The sequence below is a fragment of the Oryzias melastigma genome, linkage group LG10 (assembly GCF_002922805.2).
Source record: "Oryzias melastigma strain HK-1 linkage group LG10, ASM292280v2, whole genome shotgun sequence".
Lineage (NCBI taxonomy): Eukaryota > Metazoa > Chordata > Actinopteri > Beloniformes > Adrianichthyidae > Oryzias > Oryzias melastigma.
The window spans coordinates 12,065,666-12,076,958 of record NC_050521.1 but is presented as its reverse complement, the minus strand read 5'-3'; the positions used below and the strand labels follow the sequence as shown (position 1 = coordinate 12,076,958).

At 38.7% G+C, this 11,293-nt stretch overlaps 1 protein-coding gene across 3 annotated transcripts in view; it reads left to right on the top strand.

The window, feature by feature from the left end:
* Positions 1-11,293, top strand: part of mid2 (midline 2) — a 157,026-nt gene that overhangs the window by 69,166 nt on the left and 76,567 nt on the right. The window lies entirely within an intron of this gene.

Sequence of the window (11,293 nt, the reverse complement as noted above, 5' to 3'; positions counted from 1 at the left end):
CCATAAAATAGTTAATGAGGGTTGGATTGATTCAGATGGAGCACTACTGAAGGCCTAGGTGTGAAATGCACGGCCCGCCACTGAATTGGTTAGTAGCTGAGTTGACAACTTGATAAAAGCCACATGTTTAGTTCAGCTTTTGATATGTCAGAATTCAATCCAGTTTTAAGGACGTTATCTGAAAGACAAACTCCAAGGAAAATCAAGTATTTGGAGTTCTTGTGGCACTTTGGTCATAATGGAGGACACATATAAAACACATTTCTGAGTTACTGTAAATCAGAGGCAAAACAAATATATGGGATTTGAAAAAGATTGTAATTGTGACATTGAAGCTACAATCGGCATATCACAAGCTCCCTGCTCCACTCCATTCTGTTGCATCCACAAGTTGACGGCTAGATCCATGTATGTCTTCATTTTCCTCATCCAAGCTGCCTTTTCGCTCAAAACTGCACAGTTGGATAGTTCCGATGTTGCTCGCCATTTTTGTTGCACCAGTAATGTTAGGTTGTGAGCTGCTGTAAACTAGCAGGAGAGAATGTAAACAGATAGATGATGGGAAGTGGGGTGGGCTTACGCTCCATCAACAGTCTTGCCCACAACTCGGAGGTGAAATTTTAACGAACTCCTCAGAAACGATGTCCTTTTTTATTGACTAAAAATGGGATAATCGAAATTAAAAGACCCCTGAGTATGCTTTGAAAATGATCAAAGATGATCGGAACAGGACTTAAAGATGCTTTAAAAAGAATGTCATCAGATCAGAGCAAGATAATATCATTAAAAATAATTTCAGAATGTAATATCCAAATTGATTGATTGTGTATTAATAAAAAATATCCCATATAAGTGACCTAGAGACTGCATAGAACAGGGGTCTCCAACCTTCAACACTTAAAAAGCCATTCGGGTCAATTTCTCGCCAACCAAAACCCAATAGAAGCCACAAAGTCTTCACTCACCCTTTAAAAAACAAGATACTGATTCATATTTATGTTTTTGCTACTGAAAATTATACATTTAAATAAACTATTGCATTTTTGCCATAAATAAAACATGAACATGAAGAGAAATTCCTTCCTTCCTTTCAAAATAAGACATCCTACACCATAGGTTCATGTCAATGCAGCAAATGCAGTAGGAACTGTAAGGTCATCAATGATAAAAAAAAAAAAAAAAAAAAACAGTTTACTGTTTCTGATGCATTTCAGCCACAAATTCATAAATATAACCAAAATAAGCTAAATCAGAGCTAATTAAGTGACCCATACCATGTATTTAAACCATGAGGCACAAAAATAGAAAATCTGCTTTACAATCCAGTGGATTATAATTTAACGTAGCTTTGATTCTGGTTGAGCTTACTGAAAATAAATTGATTTTCTGTGATAAATGACGCTCAAAATTGAGTCTAAATGTGTCACGTTGATAAACTACAAAGGATTGATGGATAATTACGGCTACTGTTAGGATCCTCGTTGAATGATTCATGCCGTCCTTCAACTGTTTGTGAATGAGTTGAATAAAGTTTAAGTTACTTTACTTTCTTTTAACTTTACTGCCTACTTTTTCCTTTATAGTTACTTTTACATTTTTTAAAAACCTTTTTATTTTAACCAAAGAGCCACATGTGGCTCCGTAGCCTCAGGTTGCAGACGCCTGGCATAGAAGAATCCTTCTTTAAAATAGAGTGTGTTCTGACTGGCCACCCTACTTCTGTCCCTTTTGGGTTTCTTTTGTGTCCTTCCAGGATCCAAAAACACTTTCAATGTATTAATCCCCCATACTGAGTATGCAATTGCTCATTTGTATTGAAAGGCTTTGTCTGACCTCTCCAGAATCAATAACGCCTCAAAATGTCATTGTTTATTAAAGTTCAGACGGCCACAAGTAAAGGAGTCGGCACTTTGCAGTGCAAGTATTTAAACTTTCAAGCTGCTGTTTTTGTTCAGGATAAACTTTCCAGAACTGTATTGAAAAGCTCTTATACATGTATTATGTTGTACAGGAGCCACAGACGTGCTTTCCATATAAAAAAAAAAAAGATCCTCTTTACAGATGTGGTGTTTATGCTGGCCATAGATTGCTTTTTAACTCAACACAGATACATTTGCATATTTATAAAAAATCCCAAGGTAGAACATTAAGTTGGTACTGTGCTGACGTATATTTATAGAAGCAAAGCATCTAGACCAGAGAAAAGTCAAATGTCAAAGCTTCTAAAAGCATTTCTCAATATATGCAAAATGTACTTTTGAGTCAATGTTTCTATGGCAACCACTCACCAATCAGAAGCGACCTTATTGGAAGTCCTACTATGGTAGGCAGTGTGTGGAAGTATACACCACTTACTATATTGTCCAAGCGTAAAGTTGAAATCCTCATGTGCAAAGGGGCTTGAAGAATATGCAGTGACATTTTGGCTTTTGCTTCCCATTCATGGATTGAAATTGAGCTTTATTCCAGTTCATGAAAGGTCGTAGTCGTTGAAAGTTGAACTGAAGTCCAGCAAAAACTTGTAATGCATTGTGTTGACCAGAGTTTGAAGCATGAGGCGTTTGAGGCTTTCTCCTCCGATATCTTCAAAGCCCACTGATACGTTTGCTTTTGTTGACTGTCATCCTTTGCCTTTGTTCTCCCCTCTCTTCATCCTTTTGCTCCTTCCAGCTTTGCACAGCTGCGTATAAATATCTAATAAGCTGTGATCCGGGGTTTGTTCTCACCTGGGCAAATGCACATGAATAATGGAAGCAGCGTGAAGTGAGGCAGCCGCATAGTTGCGACGGCGTTGTGTTTAGGCCTGATAAGGTCCTCCACCGCGAGAAAAGAGCCTCAGAGAGCTGACGAAACGGCGTGTGACAGTCTTAACTTCATTGCCACAAACTGCCAAGCTGCTAACAGACAGAAATATTAAGTAGAAGGTAAGACAGAGAGGCAGTGTTTCCTATTCCCTGTCACAACCTTGTGAAAATCTCATTTTGGCTGCTTTGATGTGTTCATGTTAAAAAAACAATTAACATGGATGCCAGCTTAACAAGAGTTGATGGTTGGTTTTATTTTAAGTGTCATGCATCAGCAGAGGTCCTTCACACAATAAAGTGCTTATCCACACCACTGACAGGCAGCTAAAAGGTTATTAGAAACTAATACAGCCTTGAAAAGCGGTGTAGATCAGTGCACCAACGGCCTCATGCTCACCTTCAACTCTCTGAACTCGATCTGTGTCGCTGTTATCTGGTGCAATCACAGGCACTAAGCTTCACAGCTGCTCAGTAGTTGCAAATTTTCTGGATTTTTCATCATTTTGTGGAAGCATTGACTGTATATCTTGTCTACAATTCGGGGAAGACATGGATGATGTTGAGAGATGAGGTTTATTTATTTTGAGGAACTCTACAAGCATCTGTAATCTTGTCTCCATGTCTGCGTTTATGAGATCATTCAGACTCTCCCAGTACAGTGAAATTCACCATCTACTGCGGAGCTGCATCTGTATAACGACCACATTCAACGGCACTTTCGTTTCTGTGACCCGACGCTATCCCACATTAAGAGGGACAAATAAAATTAAGAATAAAACTAGAAGACTTTTCTACTAATGTCTCGATACAAATAAGAAAAATATTTCAAAGATCAAGAGATCATTTAGATTCTTGTTCATGTTGGTTTTTGACTTGACCTGCGTCACCAGAACGCCATGGGCCAAAGCTCAGTTCTTGATTGGTAAATCAAATGGAAATTCTTTGCCACAAAGATTTTCTTAACTTGCACAGTCAAATATTGTAACGCCTCCCAAAATGCTCTGTCCGACTCTCCTGGTGCGCCCTCTTGGCTTCTAACAAAAACTATTAAAAGTTGCATTATCTGCGATAATGCTAGTGTGAATGCTCTTTGCTAAATCTGGTTGCTGAAAATGAAGCAATTTACACTTAATTGCTGAAGGGATTGCTGAAAAATGCATAAGCTATTTGAAAAATGCAAAATTTGCTATAACACTTAAAATTGACAGCTGAAGTTGTCCTAAATTTCTGAAAAAGTTTGCTTAAAAATCCCTAATACATGCCAATTTTGCAAAAATATGTAGTGTGTTGCTGAAATATGAGCTAAACTCTAAATTTACCCCAAAAACCTTAGTAGATATGCAATTAGCCTACAAAGCTTGCACATTACAAAAAAAACAAGGTCAACTCCAAAATAGCTTTAAAATCCTCAGTAAAATTATTCAAAAACGTTAGCCTCTTCCTAAGAATATAAGCTAAACTCAAAAGTAGCTTTACACACCTCAGAAGATAACAAATTAGCCAAAAGCGTTGGCCTCTTCCTAGCTAAACTCAAAAGTAGCTAACAACCTTATAAATAACAGATTAACCAAAAAAAAAAAAAAACTTCAGCATATTGCTAAAATATTAGATAAAATTAGCATTAAACTTCAATTACCAAAATGAGCTAGCATAATGCTAATATAACAGCTCATTGACAAATTATTTAAAATTACTGTAAACAGTGGTCCCAAAGCACAAAGTATTGTAGGAATTTGAAACATTTCTCATTCACTTCATATGGGGCATATTTTGCTCAATATTTCAAAACCGCAAAGTTTATAAAAAACAGAAGTGCAAGTAGTAATGTCCTGAATGAGCTGAATGTTTTGATTGAGTTTTTTACGTGCCAAAAAACGTCCGTAAAGGAGGAGGAGACTCACAATTGTGTAAATGCTTGAAGCATTCACACAATTATGCCAAACCTTCCAAAAGAACTGTGTCATGTTTGGCTGGTTCAACCATGTCTTTTCAATGTGTTAAACACTAGCTATTAAACTTAATTGACCTCTAAAATCTTAACATCTCCATTTAAATTTCCTATAGTCTGAATCCAATAATGTCCTGTTTCTTTGAGACTTAAATGCTCTGTTTCAAGGGTAAAATGTCAAATGAAGGACTTTAGAGTTTGGTAACTCCAGCACTAACGAAAGCATCCATACACTGGCTTTTTTTTTTTTGTTTGTTTTTTTTTACAGATTTAAGGTTAATGCCGCCACCTCACCATGTGTGAAGGTAATTTAAGCAACACAACGACCGCTTTCTATGGAAACCAACCGCCTGCCACATTGAACCAACTCACAGAGAAATGAAGGGAGAACTGTTCCTTTCAGTTCTGAGCTTCATCAAACTTTCAAGTCTTGTTTTCTTCGCAACAAGAAGCTTTTTAATAAATAATGTTGAACAAGGAAGCCATGGGAGCCTTTAATTAGTTACATCTATAACCTTTTGCTAGGTTAGAGACACAACTCTGTGTATTAAAATGTTTTTTTAGAGCAAATTGAGGACATAGTCCAAAAGCACACCATTTAACAATTCATCTTGGTGGGAATAAACAGGCTTATAAAGCAAATTATATTTATATTGTTTCAGATTTCTTTACTACTTACCGGCTGTTTTTCATTAGTCAGCTGAAATTGCTGACAAGTCCTGAAAAAAAAAAAACATTACTGGCTAATGTTTTCATTTTTTGTGAGTTTCTCCTTTTGCTGATGGAGTTTATTTAGCAAAACGTTTGCAGAACTTCCCCTATAGTCAACGTTGGTGTACTCTGTACTTCAACGTGAAGAGTATCTCAACGAGCCTTACCCCGTATTTACACTAGTCGGATTTACCTTTGACGGTCATATCTCTGGTAAAATTTTTTGAAAATCTGCCACTCTATGCATGTTCATGGAATAGCAGTGATACAGACACTGGAGTCCATTCCACTGCCACTCCACTGCCAGAGAACTGCTTAATCATGTGTAAGCGCGTCCTCCCACGCTCAGCCGCTAAACAGACGCAGTAAGCAGTGGTACAAACGCAGAACGACCAGGGAAACGGCCATTCTACAGCCTTTTACAAACGTGGAATTTTGTTTTCTAAGCCCGTTCGCTCCACAGCCTGATCTCGCAGTGAAACTGCTGTTGCACTGCTGTTCCACGGCCACTGCACGGATGTATCACTGGTACCATACACAGTCACCCGCGGTCTAAATTTTTGTGCAGTTCAAAAAAAATTTGTGTCAACTCAACGCTAAAATCAGTGAAAATCAGCCGTTAAGGCTTCAATTGCCGGATCACTTTGAATTCTGTTTCCTCTATGTTAACTGTCATGTGATACTGCAGACCACCCAGATGACAAGAAAGTGAAAAACAAACAAGTATGTCGTGATTTCATCAGAAACTGACAGTGCATTATTCAGAAGATCCACATAAAACACAAACAGGAATTCTCCTGCTGATGCAACACGCAAGAAATATATTATTCAAACATGACATTATGCCCAAATATTGAGAAAATCTTGTGTATGGAGTTGTTGTGTACATCATGCACTTTGGTGGCGTCAATCAACTTTGCTGTAATGCATAAGCAACAAAACTGTAATAATTGAACCTCAAAATCCATCTGACTGCAGCTCTGTGCTTTAATTTTTGGAGGAAAGCCAGAGCGTCTTCTGCATCTCCACCATGTGATCTCCCCACCTTTCTTTGCTGGGACGGTCCTGTGATTGACAGCCCTCAGCTCCAAACCAATTGATAGTTGCATCAATGGGGATTATCCTGTAAGCAGATGGAGTAATGTGTTTACGGCCCCAGTGGATAAGAGCTGATAAGCACACAGAGCGACAGTGAAAAGTGACTATTGGCTGCAGGCTGTCAAAGTCATGAGACTGAATCAGCCGATGGAGGCAGCTGATGCTGAAGTGACGACAAAGGACTCACAGTGCGCCGTGGCTTTGCGTTTGTTTATGACTGTCGTGAGCACGTGTTAGGAAAAGCATGCGGATGCATTAGCAAGTCGGTGTCAACGCTCATAATCTATAGTCTTTCTTTGCAAGTAATCTTTTATTCTGCCAAACTCTGAGGGAAAAATGCAGCTTAGTTTAATGGATGTCAAACGTCAGTGTCAGGCTGGAACTCTCCCTCCATATTTCAAAGAAATGCTTTCAACAAAATGATACTTTATAACCGCATATTTAAGAATGACATGTCAATTTTCCAGCCATATTTTGCTGGAAACTGACAAAATGAAAAGAAAGAAAAAGAAAGGTTTTACACTCTAAACACCAACCTCGATGAATATGGTGCTTTTATCATGTATTATTATCATGATGGAGGGCATATATAAAGAAAATTAACCCAACAATTTTATTTCTGAGTATTTCTTTATTCAAATCGTTGTAAATCAGGAGCAGATGAAAAAATACTGCTGGAAAAAGCTTGTAGGTGTGTTGCAGAGGCTCGCCACAAGCTCCATGCGCCGCTCCAGTCCGATTACAGACAAATAGATCCATGTACCTCTTGTGTTCCTCGTTCAAGCTGGTATCCAGCTCAACTGTACAGCTGGATAACTCTGATATTGCTCGCCATTTTTGTTGCACCTGTAATGTTAGATTAGGGTTGTGAAGAGAGTATAAACAGAGGAATGTCAGAAAGTGGAAAAAGGGTGTCCAATTCCAGGCCTCGAGGGCCAGTGTCCTACATGTTTTCCAACCTGTCACTGAAGCTCCTTATTGGTCAAACACACCTGACCCAGGTAATCAGCACCAGCTAAGGCAGGGTTTCTGGAAAACCAGCTGGAGGCCGGCCCTCGAGGCCTGGATTTGGACATCCTTGCTCTAAATAGAGCCAACAGTCCCACCCACAACTTCGTGGTGAATATATAATGAAAGACTGCTGCTCTGCAGAAGCTATGTCCTAGAAAACGATACAGATGTTGTGATTTTGGCTAGAAATAGCATACTTAGATGCTGTGGCTCCGTAGAGGGTCGTAAACGTGGGTATGGTGCCGAGAACTGTTGTCTTGTTGGTAATTTCATTGGTAATTGGAAAGTGAATTGTTTTAGGACATGTGGTAGTTTGTCTTTGTATCTATAGACTAGTAACCTGTACTGGTTCTCTCCGTCTGCCTGATGATAGTTAAGACAGGCTCTGTCGACCTTCATGACCCTTCTTAGAATTTTGTAGGTGTAGATAGTGGATAGGCGTGTGGGACAAATGGTGGAATTAGGTAATAGGAGCTTTGTCTTTCCAAAAGACTTTGCACCACATGCTGAAAACAGTTGATTAAACTATTCTACATCTTCTTCACATTCCCATGGTGGCTCTGCAGCTGCATGATTGCATTTCAGTAGGGAGCAGTTACGTTTTTTTCCAGCAGATTGTTTACAAAAGGATAATTATTTTCGTTCCACACATTTTACAGCTCTGTCCCCTCACACGCCCAGGGGACAAGCTCTTATTGTTTCAGTTTCGTCAACAATATAAAAATGATCCAAAGCGTGACATCAGCTTCTTCTATTTTGGGGTCATTTTCCTGAGGTGAAACATCACAAACAGAGTACTTTAAGCCAAATCTGCTGCCCTCATTATTGACTAGAACTGTTTTCAGAACATTCTTTAACATAAAGATAAAAAAATACGTCCAGACACAACTGCAGTGTCAAGCGGGGGCTGATAAAAGTGAAGTCTAGGGGCATGTCTAAGTTTGAACTGAAGAAAAATGACCCTATTAGTCTCCTGAGACACACCAATAAATCTTCAATGAAGGCCTTTTTAAGCACTGAGAGCAAAAAAAGGTCATACTATGGTAATCGGCTAGCACTAGATCAGGGTGAGTGTATTACAGTGTACTTTTGGGTCTGCATACCATATTTTGAGCAGTATAAGTTGCTTCTGAGTATAAGTTGCAGCAGCCAAGAAAAAATAAAGACATAATTGAGAAGGACAAAAATAATTTACAAGTCACACTTTTGTGAGAAGTTTATTAAATAAAACACAAGATCAAGAACGATAATAGATAGATAAAAATAGACTGAAAATATGCACGCTTCACTTCCGTAACACGTTGATGCTCATTTAGCTTCATGAAAGAAAGGAGGAATCAAATATATATTAGCACCACAAATGAAGAACTATTCAAATAACTACAAAACAAACATACAGTGAAACTAGTCAAAGTTTTTATATCTCTTCCAATTACAAAAAACATTCAATTCTTCATCCTTTGCGCCGCTTTGGAACAATTCCGCCACCGAGCAGTGCTTCTTCTACATTTCTATCAGTAGCTTATACAATATACACTCCTACAATGCCCTCTAGTGGTTCTTGCTATAACTTTTTTAAGAATCACATATAAATCGCACCTAGGGCATACAATACATTCTCATTCCCAACTCCTTGCATACTGACGTCTGGCTAAAGAACCCTCCGAGTCACTTTTTTGACGTTTTGGGTATCCCCAACTCATCGGGACGTGGTACTGGATGTGGTACCGAATGCAGCACTGGATGCAGTATCAGACGCGGACTGGTCCTTGGGATGCATCCAGTTTAGATACCCTAACCCGGTACCAGTTCTCGCCCGGTACTGCATCTGGTACCGGTTCGGGTGCAGTATCATATCCGGTACCGCATCCGGTGCCGAGTTAGGGTACCGGGAGCAGGTCTGGGTGCCTGTATTGGACTGGTTCCAGTACACAGCCTGGAGATAGGGGACCAGTGATTTAATGGGAACAGTCAGCATGTCAAAAAATGACAAGTTGGGGACACCCAAAACATCAAAAAGTGACACGGCGAGGTCTTTAACCAAAGGTCAATGTGTTGAGAATGTGTTGGAGCATAAGTCCCGCCACCAGCCAAACTATGCAAAAGATGCTACTTCCACTTTGAAAAATACAGTAAATCTGTGTCTATAATCTTCAAGCACCAACTGCATCTGCTCCTCCTCCAGATAACTCTCCTCTCCATAACGTGGAATTTTTTTGAATAGAAATATTCAGCTTTTGTTTTGAGTGCTTGCCTTTGCATTAAAGTATGAGTGTGTATGTGTGTGTAAATTGAACTAACACCTGTGCCACGAAGCACCCGAGTGCCTCCAATCATAACTGATATTGTTTCTCCAGAATGACATAAGTGAAGCTTAACGAGGCTGCTGATGGTGTGTTAATGCTCGCTGTTAATTATGACTGCCTGCTCCATTAGACAGACACGTCAGGATTAGCTGCTCTGTCTTGGATAAATAAAGTCAGATTGGACAATATGTATTTTACAGTTTAAAAATGTGCTTAAATCTATTTTATTGACGAGAATTCTAGATTTGTGTTGTTTTATATTTAAAAAGTCTGAAAAAGATAGCTCAGATGACTTTCCATACCTCCCCACATTGTTTCGACTCCAGTTCTCTCTATCCAATCTTTTTCATTTGTTTTCCTGGGGGCATCAGCTGTCTGATCCATGTAGATAAATTAAGTCACGGTGATGAAGCGGGACCCGACGCTGGCTCCCTCCATCGCAGTTCGCTGTTGAACTTTTACGCTCCTTAAGGGCAAACACTGCGTGATAAATATTAGCCAATGTCAATAAAAAAATTAAGATGATTTAATATGCATTCATCGTGTGCATATTACCAACTCGTAGCTAAAGATCTACTATATGCAACATCCAGCTGTGAGAAAGTTTAGCTCCAAGCAGAAGCTGTTATCGAAAATAAACAGTTCCTGCCTCAAACACACACAGAAACACTTCTCATTACTCTTTAACTGCCTGGTTTACTGAGAACAGGTATGTATTTTCAGTAGTAAATTTTATAGCAAAGCTTTATGATGCATCAAGGGTGAGTGTCAGTAGAGTTCATAGTTAAAGCAAATTTTCTGACGTATATCCATCACATAAAAAAGAAATAGTCTGTTTTTCTTCTCAGCTGTTCCTCTGGGCTTATTTTATTGATGAACTCCATAATTATCTGTAGGTGTGATGAGGTCACATCACCATTGTTCGTTCTGAAAAGTCTTAGTTTTACCATATGTTCACAATAACAACCTACATTGTTTGCAACTTACAAAAAAAACAACCTAATGCTGCTAAAACAAATGATGATTCTTAACCTTGTTAGTAAGACAGAAATAAATCACAGTCCAACTCTTCTACACATTAGCTGTATTAGCATATTTAAAATAACGCCCAGCCTTTTTTGGATTGTGGAAAAATAAATAAATAAATATAACAGCTAAACCAAACGGTATAGTAACTCTGAATCTTGTTTGTAATACGGAAAAAAAAACACATTCTGATATCGCTACGTACTTTAGTGTAATTACAATAACACAAATTTGTATGCAACTCGCTCAAAATACTGACGGACCATTTGACAAAGCGTTGTGTACCTCTGAATCTTGCTTTAGCATTAGCAAGTAGAGACAGAAATAATCCATATATAGGCATTCTAGGTTATTCGGCGCACTGCTGTTTTTTTTTTTTTTTTTTTTTT